The sequence below is a fragment of the Anastrepha obliqua genome, chromosome 6 (genome assembly GCF_027943255.1).
Source record: "Anastrepha obliqua isolate idAnaObli1 chromosome 6, idAnaObli1_1.0, whole genome shotgun sequence".
NCBI classification, from domain to species: Eukaryota; Metazoa; Arthropoda; class Insecta; order Diptera; family Tephritidae; genus Anastrepha; species Anastrepha obliqua.
In genome coordinates, this window is record NC_072897.1 from 902148 (window position 1) to 923633 (window position 21486).

Genomic DNA, 21486 nt, shown 5'->3' on the forward strand with positions numbered 1-21486 from the left:
ATTTTTGCTAGATAATCTGAAAATATGTTTCCTTTTTCTATGTTGGTTTTCGCCCATCCATTATTGCCTACTTTGATTGGTGGATTATGGTTAGCTGGCTGTTTAAGCTTTTTGGTGCATTTCCATAGTGAGTAGTTTGTGTCTCTTTTATTATTTAATTGCTGTGCGTAGTTTGCAAATGATTGATTTTTGTATTCTTTAATTTTATGGCTGAGATCTTTCAATGCTTTGTTCAAAGCTGCTTTATCAACAGGTGATCTTGTTTGATGCCACCTACGCCGCATTTTTCGCTTCTTTAGCACCATTTCTTTTATATCTTTTGTGTATTTGTGGCCGGCGGAAATTTTCGTTAAAGGAGGTGTGCTCGACCAAGCAGAGTGTTGTATTTCTCACGTCAGTTTTAAAACTTCGTCATCTATCTTTGTTGTTGATTCCATTGGAAACGTATTGTCTTCAGATTCTTCTAACATTTTGCGGAAATAACCCCAGTCGGTAAATTGACTAGTTAATTTGAGAACTGGATCACGTAACACTACCGTTTCGCTGAGAGTTAGATAGATTGGCGAGTGGTCTGAATTCATGTCTAGCCCATTTTCAACATTAAGATAAGCACTGGAGACTTTTCTGGTGATGAAGAAATCGATAAGGCCCGGATTTTTTTGTGGATCAGATGGCCAATACGTTGGCATCCATGAAGATGCAGTGTTACAGTTTGTTTGTTGAAGCGCTTTGAAGAGCTCCCTTCCTTTAGTGGTTGTTAGCCTAGATCCCCAATGGATATGTTTAGCATTAAAATCACCACCCATAATGAATTTTGTTTTATGACGCTCAATAAGATGGACATATTGATCGTATTTGATTTGGTGCCTTGGAGGACTATAAACAGCTGTCAATGCTAGATCACCTCCAGCATTAATTGTGATGGTGGTGGCTTGGAATTCATTGGTGCTGACTTTTTCTTGTTCGTAGTGTTTAATATTGCTTCTAATAATTACGGCACTTCCGCCTCGTGCACTGTTGCTTGGGTGAATAGTGTGGTAAGTTTCAAAGTTTTTGATCTTGAAAAAAGTTTGATTAGTGAAATGCGTCTCAGCAATTAAACAAATGTCGATTTTTTCTGAATTGAGGATCATTTCCAATTCATGTTGGTGCTTTGGGAGACCGTTCGCGTTCCATAACATTATTTTTAAAAAGTTAGGCATGTGTAATTGACTGATAAATTTTAAATTCAAGATTTTGCAACCTTTGCTCCAGTGATTTGTTAAATTCTTGTTGTTCTGTTAGTTTTTGCAATATTTTTGAAAGTATATTTTCTTCATGTCTAGTGGCATTTTCGTTAGTTTTTGCCACTTGTGAATAGGTTGGTAGATTGCTTGGAGCTCCAATTGGTATTGGTTTATGCGATATTGATTTTGTAATAGCTTCATCTTTATTTTTCTCTCTTCCTTTAGTTTGGCTTTCAGTCTCAGTGTTATTTTTCCGCTGTCCGATTTTTTTGTCGCGAATTTTTTGTAGTTCTTTGGCTACTATGCAGCCTCTGTAGCTAGCAGGGTGTGCTTCTCCACAGTTGCAGCATTTTGGCAGCTGCTCCTTTGATTTTGTGCATTCGACTGTTTTGTGCTTCTGCGCACATTTGACACAGCGTGGCTGCTTGCCGCAATAATTTTGAGTGTGTCCGTAGGACTGACATGACTTACATTGAGGAATTAATGTTGTTTGTTTAATCGCTTCAATTTTGACAACCGCATGTAAGATTGTTTTTATTTCAAATATCTTTTTAATATCTTCAATTGATTCGAATGTGAGTAGAAACATATCTAGTGGCTCCTTTGTTTTCCATTTTAGCTTTTTAACTGCATTAGTGATTTTTAGGCCTTGTTTTTTAAGATCTTGTATGATATCAGTAGGATCGCACGAATGATGAAGATTTTTTGCTATAACTTTTATTGGTCTTGTTTGCTTGTTTTCATAAGTGTACCAAGAGATGTTTTGTGTTGATAGCGACTTTGTAGTATTTCTATAATCATCTGGATCAAATGTATTTATTTTATAGATCTTATTGTTCAGAAGTTTAATAGAGAACGTATTGCTAGACCCGTTTTTTACAATGTTGAACAGTTTTTGGTACTCACATTCAGCTGTTACCATAATTGGTGGCGGACGTGGGGCTTTTTTATCATCTTTTGGTGTTTTATTGTTGGTAATTAGTGTATTCAAGTTTGAAGTGAATTGACAGCTTTTCGTTTTTTAGATGGTCGCTTTTTTAAGATCCAGTCCGTCTCTCGATCTAGCTCTTCTTCATCGGTTTCGTATTGAGGTGGTGTTTTATTTTGCTGTGCACTGTTGGTTTTACTAGTGACTGCAGTTTGAGCTTTTAGTTTAGCGTTTTCTATTTTTAACTGTTGCAGCTCATTTTTTAATTCAGCACAAATTTGTTGCATATTTTGTAGTTGTTTCGATAAGTTTTTAATATCTTCTTTCTCTATATTTTCATGTTTTTTTAATAGATTTCCTCCTATAGATGGTGTATTAATAGTGGCTCGATTTTTGAACGAATTTCCACCGCCCGGTGGAGTTGTTCTTTGCAAATTCATTTTTTTTTTTTTTTTTTAATTAAATGGCAACCCTATTCGATTTGGCGTCGGTAATGCAGGTAGTGTTAAGATTTCTATGTCAGTGCATAGGTGGCGCGCCGCACAGTATTTAATTTGATAAACAAGTACAGCTGGAGGCCGCTCTCCTCTCTCTGCTGCAATTGTTTCAGTTTTTTGTTTTTTTTTGTTTATTTTTCTTTGTTTTGCTTACTTATCTATTTGTTTACTTATCAATTTGTTTGAAGTGATTTTGCTGATGTCAAAGACGGGTATCCAATCGCTGGTACCTAGTCACGGTAACTTTTGGTTTAATTTGACACTATAAAATTGTTTAAATAGATAATTTATTTAGAGCACAAGTTCGACACGTCCACTCTCGGCAACTGTTGTTTAAGAGCATGCAGTTTGTGCTCCATGGTATATTAGGACGCAAGATCTAGAACGTGACTTCAATATTGATTCGGTTACGGCAACCATAAAGAAATTTGCAAAGTCGGACGCAGAGCGACTAAGCAAGCATGTGAACAATGAAGCCTTGATTCTTAACGATAGTACAAAATGGAAGCGAAGGCTCAAACGTAAAAAACCTCTAGATTTAAACTAATTAATAAATAAAAATCAGTTAAAAGTATGAATTGTATTTTGCTGAGGATTAACTCAAATTATTTGTTGTAACAAAACTTCACAAAAATTGCTCGTTAGTATATATATTGCAATAAAAATACTAATAATAAAAAAAAAAAAAAAAATTGAACCAAAATATTTGGTCAAGTGCAGTCAGCTCATGCAGGTGAACGCGTAATTCAGCTCAGTCAACACGTATGATCTAATGTCTTCGGCTCAAATCTAATCTACCCTGTAAATTGCGTTTCGTATTTGAAAGGATTGAAAGGAAAAAATGAATTGCAATGTTTTCCTTATTTACATTATTTTCTTTCGTGTTTTATTATAAGTCTTAAGAAAAAAAACGAATATGAAAATATAGTGATTTGGCTTTAAAATTTTGCTATCGTTACATGCAAAAACTCATGCGGGATCATACGTGTTCAAACCGGCTCATTTGGCTCTATAGCCCTTTTATTCTTGGTCAAAAAAATGAATGTACAGCCGAACGAGCAAATACCCGAAACGGCTGCTGTGAAGACGATTGGTGATAACATCGGAGAGCTAAAACGCAGCAGGTGCATTCCACTGTTACGTACAGACAAGTTCAATTAATTTTACGGTTTATATTACATATAGCACTTAATTGTTTTATCAGATATATACTTTTTTTCTCTAATTTAATAGATTATATACTAGTCTTTAATAGTGCGAAGAAACATTTAAAAAAAGTCATGAAATACTGAAGAAAAATGCAAACAACCCACGTCACGTACGGGACATATCAAGTCAACCAACATTCGAAATCGTTATAGTTTTATTCAGATTTCAGCGAATATATTACAGGTGCATAAAAAGTGTCTTCGAAGGAAATTATAACTAGAATCAAGCTTGCCACTAGCGAAAAAAAATATTAATTAAAACATATATTTATAATTCAAAAACATTTTTGAAGTGAAAACTTCTTTAGAATCGTTGGGAGTGATATGGGAGAAAAAGTGAAACGAAAAAACGACCCACTTGGCTACGAAACGTTATATTATATGTTGATATAAACGTAGCGACGAACTAAATAACTTTTATTTTTTCTTGTGATTCGAACCAAGGATTTTGGATCGGAAGCTCACATTGCTAGTCGCTCGGCTACCGCGCCATGCTGTCGGCGCTGGCCTAAAAGTTATTTAGTTACGAAGCGTTATATTATATGTTGATATAAACGTAGCGACGAACTAAATAACTTTTAGGCCAGCGCCGACAGCATGGCGCGGTAGCCGAGCGACTAGCAATGTGAGCTTCCGATCCAAAATCCTTGGTTCGAATCACAAGAAAACAATTTTTTTATACAGTTATTTTATTTTATTTTATTTTATGATATGTTTATGAGGAGCTTTTTTTCATGACAGAAATACACTCGGTGTTTTGCCATTGCCTGCTGAGGGGTGAGCGCTATTAGAAAAATAGTTTTCCTTAATTTTGGTGTTTTCACCGAGATTCGAACTGACGTTCTCTCTGTGAATTCTGAATAGTAGTCACGCACCAACCCATTCGGCTACGACGTTTGTTTAATTTTACTGATGCAAAAATGAGGGAAAATATTTGAATAAAGTTTGCTTACTGTTTACACATTTTCCAAAGGTGACAGAGAACCAAAAAAAAAAGTAGATTTTCAAACAAATACGAGTGCATATGTGTAATTGTGTTAGAGTTTCGGTCACGCCCCAGCAAAACCTGCGTGCATATGTGTTTGTAACATTCAAAAAAATGTAATTGTGTTAGAGTTTCGGTCACGCAGGTTTTGCTGGGGACGCTCATAATAGCAACCGCGTGTGTATTTTTATATTCGTAAATATTTTCATTTTTGAATATTTACCGCAATTATGCCGAAAAATAATGCAGAAAAGTGTCGTGAATATCGACAGAAAAAAAAAATCAATAAATAGCATCACGGAATTCATTCACGAAAATTTAATAAAGTATACACCAGAAGTATCGCGGATACTTAGAAAAGATTACGATAAAGTTCCAATGATTTTAAGTGGCGATTTTAACGTAAATTTTGCATTAGACACAGCGGTTCCTTCAATTGACTTTCTCAATACAACATTCAATTTAAAAATGTGTAACAATCGCACTGAATCGACAACACGATCAAAAACAACATTTGACGCGGTATTTCAAAGATATGTTGACAACATCGAAACCAAAGCATTTGTATCATATTTTAGCTATCATAAGCCACTCGTATCATTTGTTGAAATTGAAAACATTGAGGATGAATAATAATAAAATGAAGAAAATAAAATATGAACTTTATAGCAATATTATAATGAACCTATAATTATCCCGCCCCTAATGCTGCTTTCGTCTCATTCTCTCTCAGTTTGTTTTACGGAAGGTTTCACTTCTATCGCGTCTAACCGTTAGACTGGTATTTTTTTTATATTTGTCACGTACAGATAAGTCGCGTCACGTACGGGACATAGTTCAACTTAAATCTATAATATACTATGTAAAAATCAATAGGTAAATACAGTTTTGTCTTAGGAAAGGCAATGTTTTCTGCACTCCACAACTTTCTCCTCAGTTTTAATAAAATGGAAGTTGGAAACTCCAGTTATCGCTTTGGCATTGTCCCACGGCGATGCACTTTTAATCCTTTCATAAATTTCAGAGGTTGGCACATAAATCACACAGGTTTTTGTGACTAATTGAGAAGCTAAATCAGAAAAGTCCTTGGCTGATTGGACAACAACATGTTCATTTTGGCTCATCATTTTCTCTCTTACCATTCTTTTGATATTTCCGCCAACTCCGTCTATCACACCTTTTCCATGCGATGTAGCAAAATATTTCCAATAAAAGGGCCTTTTGTAGTTTTCACTTAACACTGATGCTAGTTTTACCATATAACGGTTCCTTACTTCCGATGAAGGGCCGTACTCTAAATAATTTCCGCTGAAAGTAAGTCTTCATTTTCTGTATGCATCGAGTCAAACAACTTATTGATGAAAACAAAAACTGTATCCTTGTCTTTCGAATTTGCTTCTGAGCATAAAAGATATGTTTGGAAATTGCCTTTGTAAAAACTTGCAGCAGTAAATAAAAGAACACTTGTTCGTGACCAGAGTGCGCTTTGAACTTCATTCTGGTATTCACAGTCAAAAGACATCGCAAAATCAACTTGAAGGATTCGCACATTTTCATTGCGTTGGTCTTTTTGAAATTCACCGGCTTGAACTCGTTTTAAATTAACATGTTTCATCATAATATGGATAGAATCAATCAATTTTTCTTTAAGTACAGCTGAACTTGTTTCGTGGTTTACTAAACGTAGTTTATTTTCTGAGTTTTTTCCCCATTCCTTCCATACACAGATTGTACTTAAATCCATAGAAATTAATATTTTTTTGCTATCAGAACAAGTATCACATTCATTTTTCCAGCACTTCGAATCCAAAGAAGGATCACATAAAATCATAGTCCACCAGTCGTTACAATAATTTTGTTTCAAACCTTTCAATTTGAATATAAAATTTTCATGAGTTAAAAATTTGCACTGGTCTGAAGGTGTGTCTTTCATTAGCAAAACGTTTTTCGGTCTTAGACTACAAAATTTTGAAAATCCAATCTCGATACTAGGAAAAATTCTTTAAAAATGAAAAAGGCTTCTCGTAGGTACAAAGTCAAATAATGCTTTTGACACTTCTTCTTAATGCCGTTTTCCCAAACAACTATGAAATCATTTGCGCCTGGGCAGGTATACACAATATCCGGACGATAGCATAATGCTTTCACATCGTCATAACGTGTATCGTCACCTGATGTGCTAATGTTTGGGCTTTCTGCTAGAGCAATATTCATTTTACCCGCTAGTTCTGTAACAACCGCTTTTTTCTTTCTTGGTGATTGAGGCAGTGCTTTTAGAGACTTTTGAACAGCTTTAGATAAAGTCTGTTTCGACTTGTACGGAGATTCAGTACTTACAGGAGAATCAGTAGGATTTTTAATTTCAACCCGCTTTTTTGCCCTTTGCAATCTCTTCTTATCCCTTTCCTTAAGTGAAATTGCTTTTAACTCACCTTCAGAAAGATTTTCTGCTTTTCGTTTACGAAGCTCACGCAATCTTTTAGTCTTATTGAGATTTTCAGTACAAAAAAGAGGTTGTCTGTAAAGTCGGTTTACTGACGATAGTTTAACGTGATAACGTCATAAGAAAATACTGATTGAATGGTTGCATTTTTCAAAAGAAAATTTTAATTTTATTTGTTTGATAGATATTTTGTATGGATATAGAGAATGAGTTAACATTAACATAACATAATATAACATAACATAACACAACACAACACAACACAACATAACATAACATAACATAACATAACATAACATAGCATAACATAACATAACATAACATAACATAACATAACATAACATAACATAACATAACATAACATAACATAACATAACATAACATAACATAACATAACATAACATAACATAACATAACATAACATAACATAACATAACATAACATAACATAACATAACATAACATAACATAACATAACATAACATAACATAACATAACATAACATAACATAACATAACATAACATAACATAACATAACATAACATAACATAACATAACATAACATAACATAACATAACATAACATAACATAACATAACATAACATAACATAACATAACATAACATAACATAACATAACATAACATAACATAACATAACATAACATAACATAACATAACATAACATAACATAACATAACATAACATAACATAACATATCATAAAGCATTCACCAACAGCTTTCATTTGATACCCATATTGTACATACACGTCCGAAGGTTACTCGGGTCCACGTTTTGACCTATATCTCGAGACCCTATCTACCAATAGGTATTCAAACTATACGGAAATCATCTTCAATACCTACTTAACAATGTGTGTAAGTTTGGTTTAATTCGGTGCAAAGACACGGCGGGTCCACGTTTTGGCATATATTTCCAGACCCTAGTCATCAATAGGTATGAAAATTACCCCGTATTAAAGCACTTATCAACAGCTTTCATTTGATACCCATATTGTACAAACACATTCTAGGGTCCACGTTTTGACCTATATCTCGAGCCCTATTTCCAAAATAAAATATAATCCATGTTACTCGTGATGTAGCTTTCGAATGGTGAAAGAATTTTTAAAATCGGTCCAGTAGTTTTTGAGCCTATTCATTACAACCAAACAAACAAAGTTTTCCTCTTTATAATATTAGTATAGATATGGTAAATATTATCATACATTTTTTCCTTCAGATATAATAAAAAAAAAATAATAATAACATTAAAACAACAGGTATTATTAACAAACTTGGTTTTATTTTAAATTCTTCAAGTAAATCAAATTAATAATAATCAATAAGAAGGGATATGCCAATAAAAATACGTGAATTTATATATGTATATTACATATGCGCATATACATACATATATACGCTCACTTAAGTAGGGGAGAGCAAGATGTCGAACGTTGCCGTTCGTTTGCTTTGTCGTTCCTTCCGCGCTTTCGCTTGCAGTTCATTCAATGCAATGAGCAAGGTAACACTAATATGAGCAAGGTAACACTAATGAACAAGGTAACTACATATGAGCAAGGTAACACTAATATGAGCAAGGTAACTACATATGAGCAAGGTAACACTAATATGAGCAAGGTAACTACATATGAGCAAGGTAACACTAATGAGCAAGGTAACACTAAAGAGCAAGGTAACACTAATGAGCAAGGTAACTACATATGAGCAAGGTAACGACACATTTTTTCGTGCGTGCAGCCTGTTAAATCGAATTATAAGACGTTATCACGTCAAAAGGGCTTTGTTTATTACAAACGCCAGTAAAAGTTGAAGATCTCAGACAACTTATTCTTCGGCGTCACGTACAGACACTTTATTATCACCAAAAATATATTGTAAGCAAAGCGATTTCAAACAAAATTGTTTCACCAGTTTTTAGACCGCTAAAAGTTAGCTGTTAACAGAAAAATTCAATTTGTATAGTCGACTTGTTTTACAATTATTAATAGAAAAAGGAATTAAGCGTCACGTATGGGACATCGAAACTTACCTTTCCGTTATGATTAATTTCTTATCAAAAAAACACTTAACCAAAACAATGAGTATGCAGTTAAATACAGCGGACCATACACTATAACCAAGAACAGAAATCTAGTTTCTATCTGATGAACAATAGCGGCAGCGACCTCGCAAAAAGTTGTGTAAAGACTAATGAAAAAATCCGACTTGATGTTACCCTCAATAAATAACGGTATTTACAAAAAATGAGACCTACTCACTACAACTTTTGCAAATTATTTTAGATGAGAATATAATCTCACTATGTACGTGCAATAATATATAAAAAATGCATATTTGTAAAACAGTTCAGAGTTCCACTTTTTCATGGAATGCTCCAGCACATGATTTGATTGAGCTGAAATAAACAATGACAATAACTTATTTGAACAAGTTCGATCGTTTGAACGCAAAGGCCTGTTTTTTTGTTCAAGCGAAGCATATGAATGTTTTACACTCAACCGGTGCAGTTCTCTGATGCACATGCATATCGGTATATGTGTATATTAATAAGCATTGTTGTGCTTGAAGTTCAGAACACAAATATGTATGTACGTACATAGGCTAGGCCACGATTCTAGTTGCCATAGTATAGCACATGTATAAAAAATTCACATATTTATATTTGCATATGCCATCTTCCTGTGCCTGGTAATGAAGCGTTTTCTATAAAAAATTTATTGATTTGACCAATTATATATATGTATATATATGTCAAAACACATATATGTACGTACAAATATGTAGATGCATATGCAGAAGAGAATTGTTTTAGCACTTGTTAGGCAGGAATTCGATCATTCGGATATTTACCCCCTAATTGTTGCATGAAATATGATGCAATGCTCGTGAGGTAGGTCATGATTGCTTCAGTGCATACATATATATGTATGTATGCCTGCGACTATCACTCAACGCGAGCGGTAGTGATTTATCTGAATGCGCATCTATATTCAGTGAGTAACTATCGAGGACTACAAACTGGTAAAACCCACAAAACAAAAGAACAAATAAGCAAAACAATAACAGCATGCCAAATCGACGACCACAAACAGGTAAAACCCACAAAATAAAAGAACAAACAAGCAAAACAATAACAGCATACCAAATCGTGAAACAAACAAACAACAATAACACAAAACCCAAACAAACGTGCAGCTGCACTATCAACAACTAAAAACTAGACAAGGAACAAAGTAAAATAACAATTACCCAAGGGATGAGAGAAACAAAGAAGAAAAATGGGCGCCCCAGCGGATCGAGGAAAAGCAAACAACCAGCTCGTTTTCACAACCAACAAAAAGAAAACACTGAGAAATAACTCTAACTCACCCAAGTACCTAGTTATATCAAGAATTGATATAATAAAAAGAGTTATCGACTCAGAGTGCGGTGGTGAAGTAGAATTGTGTAAAAAAATAAAAGGTGAAAATATCTTTATAAAAAGAAAAACTGATGTACAAGCAACAAAATTAATTACTCTAACATCATTTACACCCACCATAAAAGTTGAAGTCACGGAACACAATACCCTAAACACCACAAAAGGCGTTATTTTTTTAAGGGAATTGAAAGGGATACTAGAGGATATAATCAAAGACGTACTGAAACACCAAAACGTAAGTGATGTAAGGAAAGTAATGAAAAAAATCGAGCAAAGTTTAGTCGAAACGGGTGTACTAATCCTACACTGCCAGACGACCTACTTATCGACTACGAAAAAGTAAAGCTAAGACCATACATCCCACTTCCCCTCCGATGCACCAAATGCTTAAGATACGGTCATTCACAAAAAGTATGCAGTAACACTCAAGTATGCGTAAACTCTGCAAAAGCCTCCCACACCGACCCTGAACTAAAGGCAGCAATTATACCAACAGCACTTCCAACACAATCCACAACTCACACACCAATAACAACCAGAACAGCAAAAATTGATAAAACGCAAGCAACCAGCTCCAGCAACACCAACAATAATCCATCACACTCATCAAACTTACCACATAATTCGCCTCCACCTCATACATCGGTCTCCACGCAAAGAGAACAAACTGACTACTCAGATGTCTTACTCAACAGCACCACTACGCCGTCAAATACCATACAAAAAATTGTGAAAGAAAACAAAATCTGAATCTTGCCAAAAAATATCTCCAACAGAGCCAAAAACGAGATAAAAAAGATAAATAAGACAACGAAAAGAGCCAAGCGCAGCACAAGCCCAGCTACTTTAAATACAAACAACGGAGATTCAAAATCTTCTGAATCAATGACAACCAACTAAACAACAAATAGAGTATACATACACGAATTATCTATACACGAACACACTCACATAAACACACACATAAGTACGATAATCTATACATAGTAATTTATAAATAAGCAAACGCAACCACAGGAAAATTACTTATGTATATAATATTTACACTATAATTCCATTTGATATGACGTTTCAAATACTGCAATGGAATATGAACGGTTATATAAACAACTACAATAAATTATTACTACTATTAAAAACATACAAACCACAAGTTATATCCATACAAGAAACCCACATCCCCTCAAACTTCCAAAATATTCCTATCTCCAACAATTTTTCATTGTATTCCTACAACTCAAATCTGCCATACGGTGGAGCAGCCCTTCTTGTACATAAATCCATCCAACACCAAATGGTATCAACAAGTAAAGATTTCGACAACGTAATATTGGAAATTTACTCTTTAAGAAAATTCAGAATTACATCAGCATACATTCCGCCCTACTCCAACTTTCAGACACACAGCTTAGAAAACGTATTTAACCAAACACAAGACTCACACATTATTACAGGTGACTTTAACAGCAGGCACCAAGACTGGGGTTCACACAAAAATAACCGAAAGGGTAACATACTAGCAAACTTCATCAACCAATCCAACTATATCCACTCACCTTTCTACACATACCACGCTCACTCACCTTGACTTGACTTTCTGCTCTCCCGACCTCGCCGCACATTGTGGAAGGGAAGATCTTAGACGACTTAAATGGAAGCGACCACTTTCCGATTATTATTTCCTTATTTCCAACGAGAAATCACTCGCAAACACTCTACAAGCACAAATTCCAAGTCAATCTTGCTAATTGGTCACTATTCGAAAGAAGATGTACCCACTACGAGTCAATCAGACCTATTAGCCATAACATAAATTCCGATCAGCTAACGAATCAATCCCTCAAACAAAACCCCACAACAATTTGAAAACTGTCCCTTGGTGGAATAGCCACCTTACTAACCTAAAAGCGGAAAAAATAGACTATTCAACATATTTAGAAGAAATATGACTCAGGAAAATCTCCTTAACTACAAGAAAGTAAATTCCTAATTAAAACGCGAAATAAAGACAACCAAATAGTTATCGATACAAAAATTGACAGAAGCCATAAATCCCAATACACCCACAAAAACCATCTGGACAAACATTAGACGATTCGGTGGATAATTCGGTGGATACAAACTATCTCATGGTATTCACTGCCTACAATCACATAAAAATCCTAGCCCGATGTATACAAATCCCAAGGACATCGCCAATGAAATTGCTAAAATCGCTGAAAACTCGTCAGATCTCAATTTCCCTATCGGCTTTCAAACCAGAAAGAGAACAACATTAAACAGTCCAGTCGACTGGATTCCTCCCAAGGAGTAGATAATTATAGAACAAGATAGAAACTACATAGAATTAACATCAGCACTCAGTAAATTGAAAGGGAAAACACCAGGTATAGGTAGAATATCGTATCCAAAGATCAAAAACTCTTCAAAGTCATTTAAACAACGCCTTTTAAGATTCTATAACTCCGTTTTTCAAAATTATATTCCACAAAGTTTCAAATATAATTTAGTCATACCGCTTCCGAAACCCAAAACACAGAAAACCCTTTCAAATTCGTATAGACCGATATCACTTAACCTCTGTCTTGAAAATCAACAGCAGATACCCTACTTTTCTCAAATTATTTAGCGTCAACTCGACTCTCTTCAAAAAGCCATCTAACCCTTATATCCCTCGATTTCGAAAAGGCCTATGACAGAATCGGCATTCACACTATAGTGGAGCAGGTCAAAACTTGGAAACTCGGCCCCAAAATTACGAAATATGTCATAAACTTTATGATCCACCGTAAACTTGCGGTACGCGTTAAAAACCAATTATCCGATATCCGGCCCATGGCTAATGGAACCCCCCAGGGCTCACCCATACCCGTCATCATTCTCCTCATAGCCTACAACAAACTAAGCTCCATCATATCTCGTCACAAAGAATTCGATTTCTGTGCATGCGCGGACGACTTCTATATAATATTGTAATTAAAGAAAAAAAGGAAAAAATCCAGTAATAGACATGAGGAGCATTTTCAGGGACATACTAGACTGGTGTAAGTATTGAGGAACAAGACTATCTCAAACAAAAGCAAATACATCCACATTTGTCGTAAACACAATTGCAAATGCACAATCTTATCGCAGGAAATAAACCTCCAGCCAAGCAATGAATTAAGAGTACTAGGTGTCATATTTAACAAAAAAAACATGTGGAACTCTCACATAGATTTAATGAGCACAGCACTGATAACACAAGTTAATGTCATAAAGTGCCTGGCCACTCCAAAGTTTAATTGTGATACCAAAACTTTACTCACATTGGTTAAAACGCTACTCATTCCGAAAATAAATTATGGCATTTTTTGTACGGGTTCGCCTCAAACTCACAGTTGAAAAAAATCAAAACAATACTTAATTCAGCTATAAGAACTGCCCTGGGGGCACTGCGCTCCACTCCAATCGCTAACATACTGTTCGAAGCCAATATACGATCGGTAGAAAATCAGAAAGACTTGACCACGGCAAGGTTATTTAAAACAATTTTTGTATCAAAATGCAACCTTCTTCATAACATCGCCCAAAACTACAAGAAAAGAAAATACATACCCAAACAAGAGCCATCCATAGGTAAAATATTAAACCTCAGTGCAAAACTGATTCTACCTACAAACATCCAAAACATATCATCCAAAACTCATATTCCTGGATACTAAACCCTAAAGCAATTAATACTACCCTAAGAAACTTAAACAAAAACAACACGAACCCAATCCAGTCTCAAACAAATCTACACAGACGGATCTAAGATCGACAACAACACTACCTACAGCATAACCTCACAAAACGAAGTTATAAAAATGTCAAACCTACCAAGCTATAGCTCAACATACTCTGCAGAAATTATAGCCATATGTATGTGAAGCCATAAACACAATAAAGAGCAAAACTAAAAACTTCGCAATATGTTCTGATTCCCTTTCGGCCATCAACTCAATAGCAAACATATAAGTTATCATATCATGCCTGCCCTAATATTTGACCCAGCAGTTAGCATTGCTTTGATCTTGTTTTTCACAAACAAATACGCCGTCTATAATCATCACGCCGTAATATGTCCAGTTATGGGATCCTAACGTGATCATCAGTAACAATGGAAAACAGCAAATCTCTTTACGGTACCCAGACACCCAACTAAGAGCATTGCTTAACAATAGCTTAGCGGTGTGATCTTGTTTTTCACAAACAAGTGCGCCGTCTAGAATCACCACGCCGTAATATGTCCAGTTATGGGATCCTAACGTGATCATCAGTAACAATGAAAAACAGCAAATCCCTTTACGGTACCCAGACACCCAACTAAGAGCATTGCTTAACAACAACTTAACAGTGGCGTTTGCTAACAATGCATCCCAATAACAGTGTCACCGGGCATGCGGGATCAAGGCATATGACAACAACGACAACATAGACAGACAAAGGGTATTTAAGGTGGCAGCGTAGAATAAGAAGTTAGTTATTTGATTTATGGATTGACGACGATAAGTCGTGGTCGGGACTAAATAAAGATATGTAAAAAAAAAAATAAAAAAGTGTTTTAATATAAAAACTTAACTGGCGCCCAACTTACGGGAACGAATTCCAAAAACAAAAATCGTTATAAAACGAGAAAAAATCGTGCCCAGAAAAAACTTAATAAAATAATGAACAATAAATTAAGTGATCTAAATCCAAAATCGTTGTAAAAAACTGCGAGTGAGCATTGCATAAAGTGGACTTGATATAAAGTCATCAAGAAACGATTAAAAACGCTAAGTAAAAATTACACTGTTCTACAAAACGGAGCTCAGCTCCTCGTAATCAATAAAGCCAATGTAAGAGTGTTATTAATGTTAAAAAACAGTAAAAACTAAAAGAGCGAAAACACTTACATATTACATAAAATATTTTCTAAATGAATGTGAACGTATTTATTTAAACTAAAAACTAAAAATATTTATATCGACCACTCGAGACTAAACCAGCAGACGTAGGAGTAGTTGCATAAACTTTGCGGCCAAGAAGTGACGAAAACCCATCGTGGGGAACAGCCTGGAACTTGTAAGCAGTAATCTATTTATCACTGAACCAAATCGTAAGGAATTTAAAGTAAGATATTCAGTTATCTAATAGCCCTAAGATCACTATTGTTGCAGGGTATAAAATAGCTTATCAAATAGGTACTTATATTTCTATTAGAAAAAAACGTAACTAATAAAAAAAATACAGAACAATGGATGTAAATATGGTTAATAGCATAGTGCAATCCGCGGTAGAAGTAGTTCGAGAAAGTTTTAACCAACAAATTTTGGAAATAACCCAAGCTATTCAAAATATACTTCCTTAAAAAATAGAGCCACATAAACCGGTAACAATAGTCGATGGAGTGCACTGTACTCATACCGATCTTAGTTTGATTAAGTCACTCGCAGAGTTTAAAGGCAAAATGTCGGAATATCCGGCATGGAGAGACGCGGCAAAATTTGCGTTAAGCTATTACAGTGAAGGTTCTGAGCCATACTTTATCGCGATGGGAATTCTCAGGAATAAAATAACGTCCTCGGCCAACGAAAATCTTAGCGCCTTTAATACCCCACTAAATTTCAAAGCTATTATTGCAAGACTAGATCAGCTCTACGCGGATAAGCGCCCCCTTCATATATTAGAAAATCAGCTTAACACATTGAGACAGGGACAAATGTCTATTAGCGAGTACTATGATGTGGTTGATAGGCAGCTTACTTTGATATTAAATAAAATAATAATGACACATAGCAACAATGAGGAGCTCACGAATGCTTTTAATGAAAAGGCAAGGGAAAATGCGTTAAGAGTATTTATTTCTGGCCTTAAACGCCCATTATGTGACACCCTTTTCGCAGCTAATCCTCCAGACTTGCCCGGCGCACTTGCACTCGCACAAGAGCTACATCACAATCGGCAAAGATATGAGTTCGCTCAGACTTATGCCACAGAAAGAATGCCACAAAATACCCAAACAAGACCCTTTTCAAAGCGCTTTAGTAGCACAACTTCCAAACCAAATAGCTCCCAAAACGTTTCAACTCCTAGCCCTACACCGATGGATGTAGATCCAGAAATCTCCTGCTTCAGGCGGCAGACTGAGTTTAAAAATAATACCTCTGGTCATTTATATAACATTCCTCAGCCACAAACTTATAAGCAAAGAAGTGATTCGAACTTCCAGAACTCGTCTCAATGGCAGATACGCCAACAAAGCTGTAATCGCGCCCAGCCACAACAGAATGTCAGCACTTTTAAGAGGCACGGCAGCAACACGTCCTCCCAAGCACCCATAAATAAACTGCAACGAGTTAATGCAATGAAAAACGAACCATATTTTTCTAAAATAGAAGAATATGAATGCGCAGATAATTCCTTAGATGAAATCAATTTTTTAGGCTAAGATCCCACTTGCCGTTCATTACGCGAACCCTTCCGAGCGGACAAGTCCTTAACCTGCTAATAGATACAGGAACGTCTAAAAATTATATAAAGAAATATTCATTTTTAAAAGGCATTAATCAGGTAGAAAGCCCCTTTCAATTAAAATCCATTAACGGAGTCAATAAAATCACAGAAAAATGCAGAATCGATATATTGGGGATAATTTCCACATTTTACATTTTACCCAAGTTAGATACCTTTGATGGAATCATAGGATATGATTTATTTAAAGGTATCCAAGCAAAAATTGATACACAAGCTGATCTCATCTTCCATAAAACTGGAAGAGAGAAACTCAACTTCTTTTATTGTCAGGAGGTCAATATGGGTACAACAATGGGTAAAACGAAAGTGCCCGCAGGCATTGAGCTACTGATAAAGAAAAATCAAAATGCATTTGCAAACCCCAATAGAGCCCTACCATACAACACTAAAGTAATTGCGAGAATAGATACCCAAACCGACACACCCATCTATTCAAAAAGTTATCCATATCCAATTTCAGCAGCAAACTTTATTAACAAAGAAATCGAATCTTTATTGAGAGATGGTATCATAAGGAAGTCATACTCACCTTATAATTCACCTGTACATGTCGTTTCAAAAAAAGGGCTAGACGACGAAGGTAACCAGAAATTGAGAATGGTAATAGATTTTCGAAAACTTAACGAACAAACCACTTCCGATAAATATCCCATTCCGGATACAAGCGTAATTCTTTCAAATTTAGGAAAATCTAAGTTGTTTACCACGCTCGACCTCAAGTCGGGTTTCCACCAAATTTGCCTCCTGGAAAAAGACAGATGCAAGACAGCATTTAGTGTTAACAATGGCAAGTACGAGTTTTGCCGATTACCCTTTGGTCTGAAAAATGCACCAAGCATTTTTCAGAGAGCCATAGGCGACATCCTGCGGGAGGATATCGGAACAATATGTCATGTTTATGTCGATGACATCATTATTTTTTCGCCGGATGAGAATTCACACTATAAAGACGTCGATGCTATATTAAAAAAAAATTGAGTGCGCTGGAATGCGAGTATCTATAGAGAAATCAAAATTTTTTCAGGAAGAAGTTGAATTTTTAGGTTTTACCGTATCATACAGGGTTATTCGAACATGCCCGAGCAAAGTCGAGGCAATACTAAACTACCAAGAGCCGAAGTCATTAAGATCCTTACGTTCTTTCTTAGGTCTTTCCGGATACTACCGCAGATTTATTAAAGACTACGCTCACATATCCAAACCCGTCACAAAATACCTAATACCTCCAACACCCAGGTTACACTAAGTCTTTCGAAATAACCACAGATGCATCGGCCGTCGCTTTAGGTGCTGTACTATCCCAAAATGGGAAACCGATAACGATGATACTGCGTACTTTATCGAAAGCTGAAGAAAACTACGCCACGAATGAGCGTGCACTTCTGGCAATAGTTTGGGCCTTCCAGAAGTTACGGCATTATCTGTATGGTATCAAAAATATTCACATTTTCACGGACCATCAGCCATTGACGTTCGCCATTTCAGACCGAAATCCTAATTCAAAGATTAAAAGGTGGACTGCATTTATTAACTCATTTCCGCCAAAATATTTTTATAAACCTGGCAAAGAAAACAAAATGGCAGACGCACTTTCACGCCAGTACACACACAACCTAGATGATTCATTGTCAACGGCTCACAGCGAGATTTCCTTGTCAGGTGTAATAAAAACGATACAAAACCCTGTCAATCAATTTAAGGCTCAGTTAATACTCTCAGCATCAGAGGTTAACAGTAAATCCACTAAAATTTTATTTCAGAAACTTATTAGGCACACCATAAACTTCAAAAGCGCGGAATACCTTTTGCAAACCATCCGTGAAAAGATAAACCCAAACGTTGTCAATGGAATCTGTTGCGACCTCGAAACCCTAGCCAGAATCCAGTCTTTACTTTTGTCAAATTTTCCGGGTGTAAAATTCATACATACTGAAAAATTAGTAATAGACCTGGTAAAAAAAGAGGATCAAATAGAGGCAGCCACAATGGAACATAATAGAGCTCACCGCTCCATTCAAGAGAATAAACAAAATAAACAATTGGTGTCAGAGTATTTTTTCCAGAAATTAAGAAGACCTTAACTACAATAGCCAAGAATTGTAGAATATGCTTGGAAAACAAATATAATAGGCATCTTACAAAAATAGAGATAGGCAAAACACCCATGCCGGAATATCCAGGTCAGATTCTGCATATAGATATATTTTCTGTGGATAAATCCCATTTCCTCACATGCATTGATAAATTTTCCAAATTTACAGTCACAATTCCGATAGAGTCTAGATCAACAATTGACATCAAAAATGCACTTTTAATCGTACTTAACAAGTTCAGAAAAACTAAGTTAATAATTTCTGACAATGAAAAATCCTTTCAATCCCATGCCGTAGCCAATTTATTGAAGGATCTGTATGACATCAATCAATTTTTCATACCTGCTTTACATAGCAATAGTAATGGTCAAATAGAGAGGGTGCATTCAACTTTGACAGAAATCGCACGTTGCATTAAAGCAGAGCAAAATTTAACCGATACCACAGAACTGATCTTACTTGCAACTTATAAATACAATAACTCAATGCATTCGACGGTGAATGCAAAACCGATTGATATATTAAATAATTTTTCAAAAGACCACATAAATTCAATTAAAGCTACCCTAATTACTGCACAAGAAAAAATCGTTAAAAAATCTAAAGCTACCCCAAGGACATTCAAAGAAGGAGAAAAGGTGTATGTTCGCCGGAATAAGCGCCTAGGTAATAAACTTAATAAAGTATATGTTGAAAATGTAGTACAAAACGACCTAGGAACAATCGTGCTAATAAATGGCAAAAAAGTCCACAAGGACAATATAAGATGATTTTTCACAACTACATACTAATGTAAGGACAATGAACCAAAATACACGTTTGCGGAAATATTTTGAAATAGGTTAGAATTTTTGTTAAAAGCTTTTTTATTATTACACTCGAGCTGCTTCTTCCAACAACACTTCATTTTGTATTACGTAAATAACAATATTATTAATTAATTCCAAAAACCAATTTCGCTATATAAAATACGCTATATGAAGATACTCCAATCAGAAAAAATGGGATCTTCTATAAGGAAATGTTAAAACCAATAATTTGCGTAAAATTCGAGTAAATAATTGCATATTTATTTTAATTTTACTTTTCTGAGTGGTAACTAAATTTTCTTGTTAATTACTTAATTAATTGGTTAGTAATTGGTTAAGCTTCCAACGCCATACTACAAATTGAACATACAATAATAATTCAGTACAAACGTACATACATATGTAAATGGAAAAATTCATTGTAAAAACTTAAATTCTTCACATTTTTATAAAAATTTAAAAAAAATAATTATTTATATTTTTGTTATAAGTTTAAGAATTTATGAATTTATAAAAAAATAATCCTTCACATAACCGTAAAAATTTAATTTTTCACATTTTTGTAAAAACTAAGAATTCCTATAACAAATTGTTTGGATAAAACCTAACTCATACTCATGTCCAAGATTTATATTAAGACCACAGCTAACATACTTATGTATGTATATACGAATTTTCATTTAATAAAAATACGCATATGAATTCGTAAAATATAATTTATCATCGTGTTGGTCTCCTTGTCGCGGGGATGAGGCTTAAGTGTTGGTTTGACCCCCATATCATGGGGACCAACCCAACACGAACTAAGAGGGAAGCTCCATATGAGGATTGGCTAGCCATCCACCCGCTTCATGGCAAAATTGGTGGCCATCCAATCACCATATGACGATCACCGTACCGACGCACCTGTTAATCCTTAACCCTCATCATCCCATCATCTCCTCTCCTCACACCCCCCCAAACCTGGCAACAGCAGAAGTGGCGGTACTACGGCCAGGAAGTCAATTTCCTCTACCACCAATACCGGGACTAGCCCTGGTAAAGGTGGCAAAGCTGAGTCTGAAACGACTGATACCTCCGCAGTAGCAGAGCCTGCACGGAATGGCTACAAGGAGAGACGTGCTGCCTTCAGGCTACTGGAGCGCCTGAAAACGATTCCAGAGGGGGAGTGGTCTGTTAAACAGAAGCACTCATTTAGCTGGGCGACAAGGGCAACGGAGGAGTCCCCTCGTGGTTCTGAACCGAACCCAAAACGTCAGTTGTCGGACGACCCACCCAGCAACCCCAGCACGTTGAAGAAGCCCCGAATCAACAA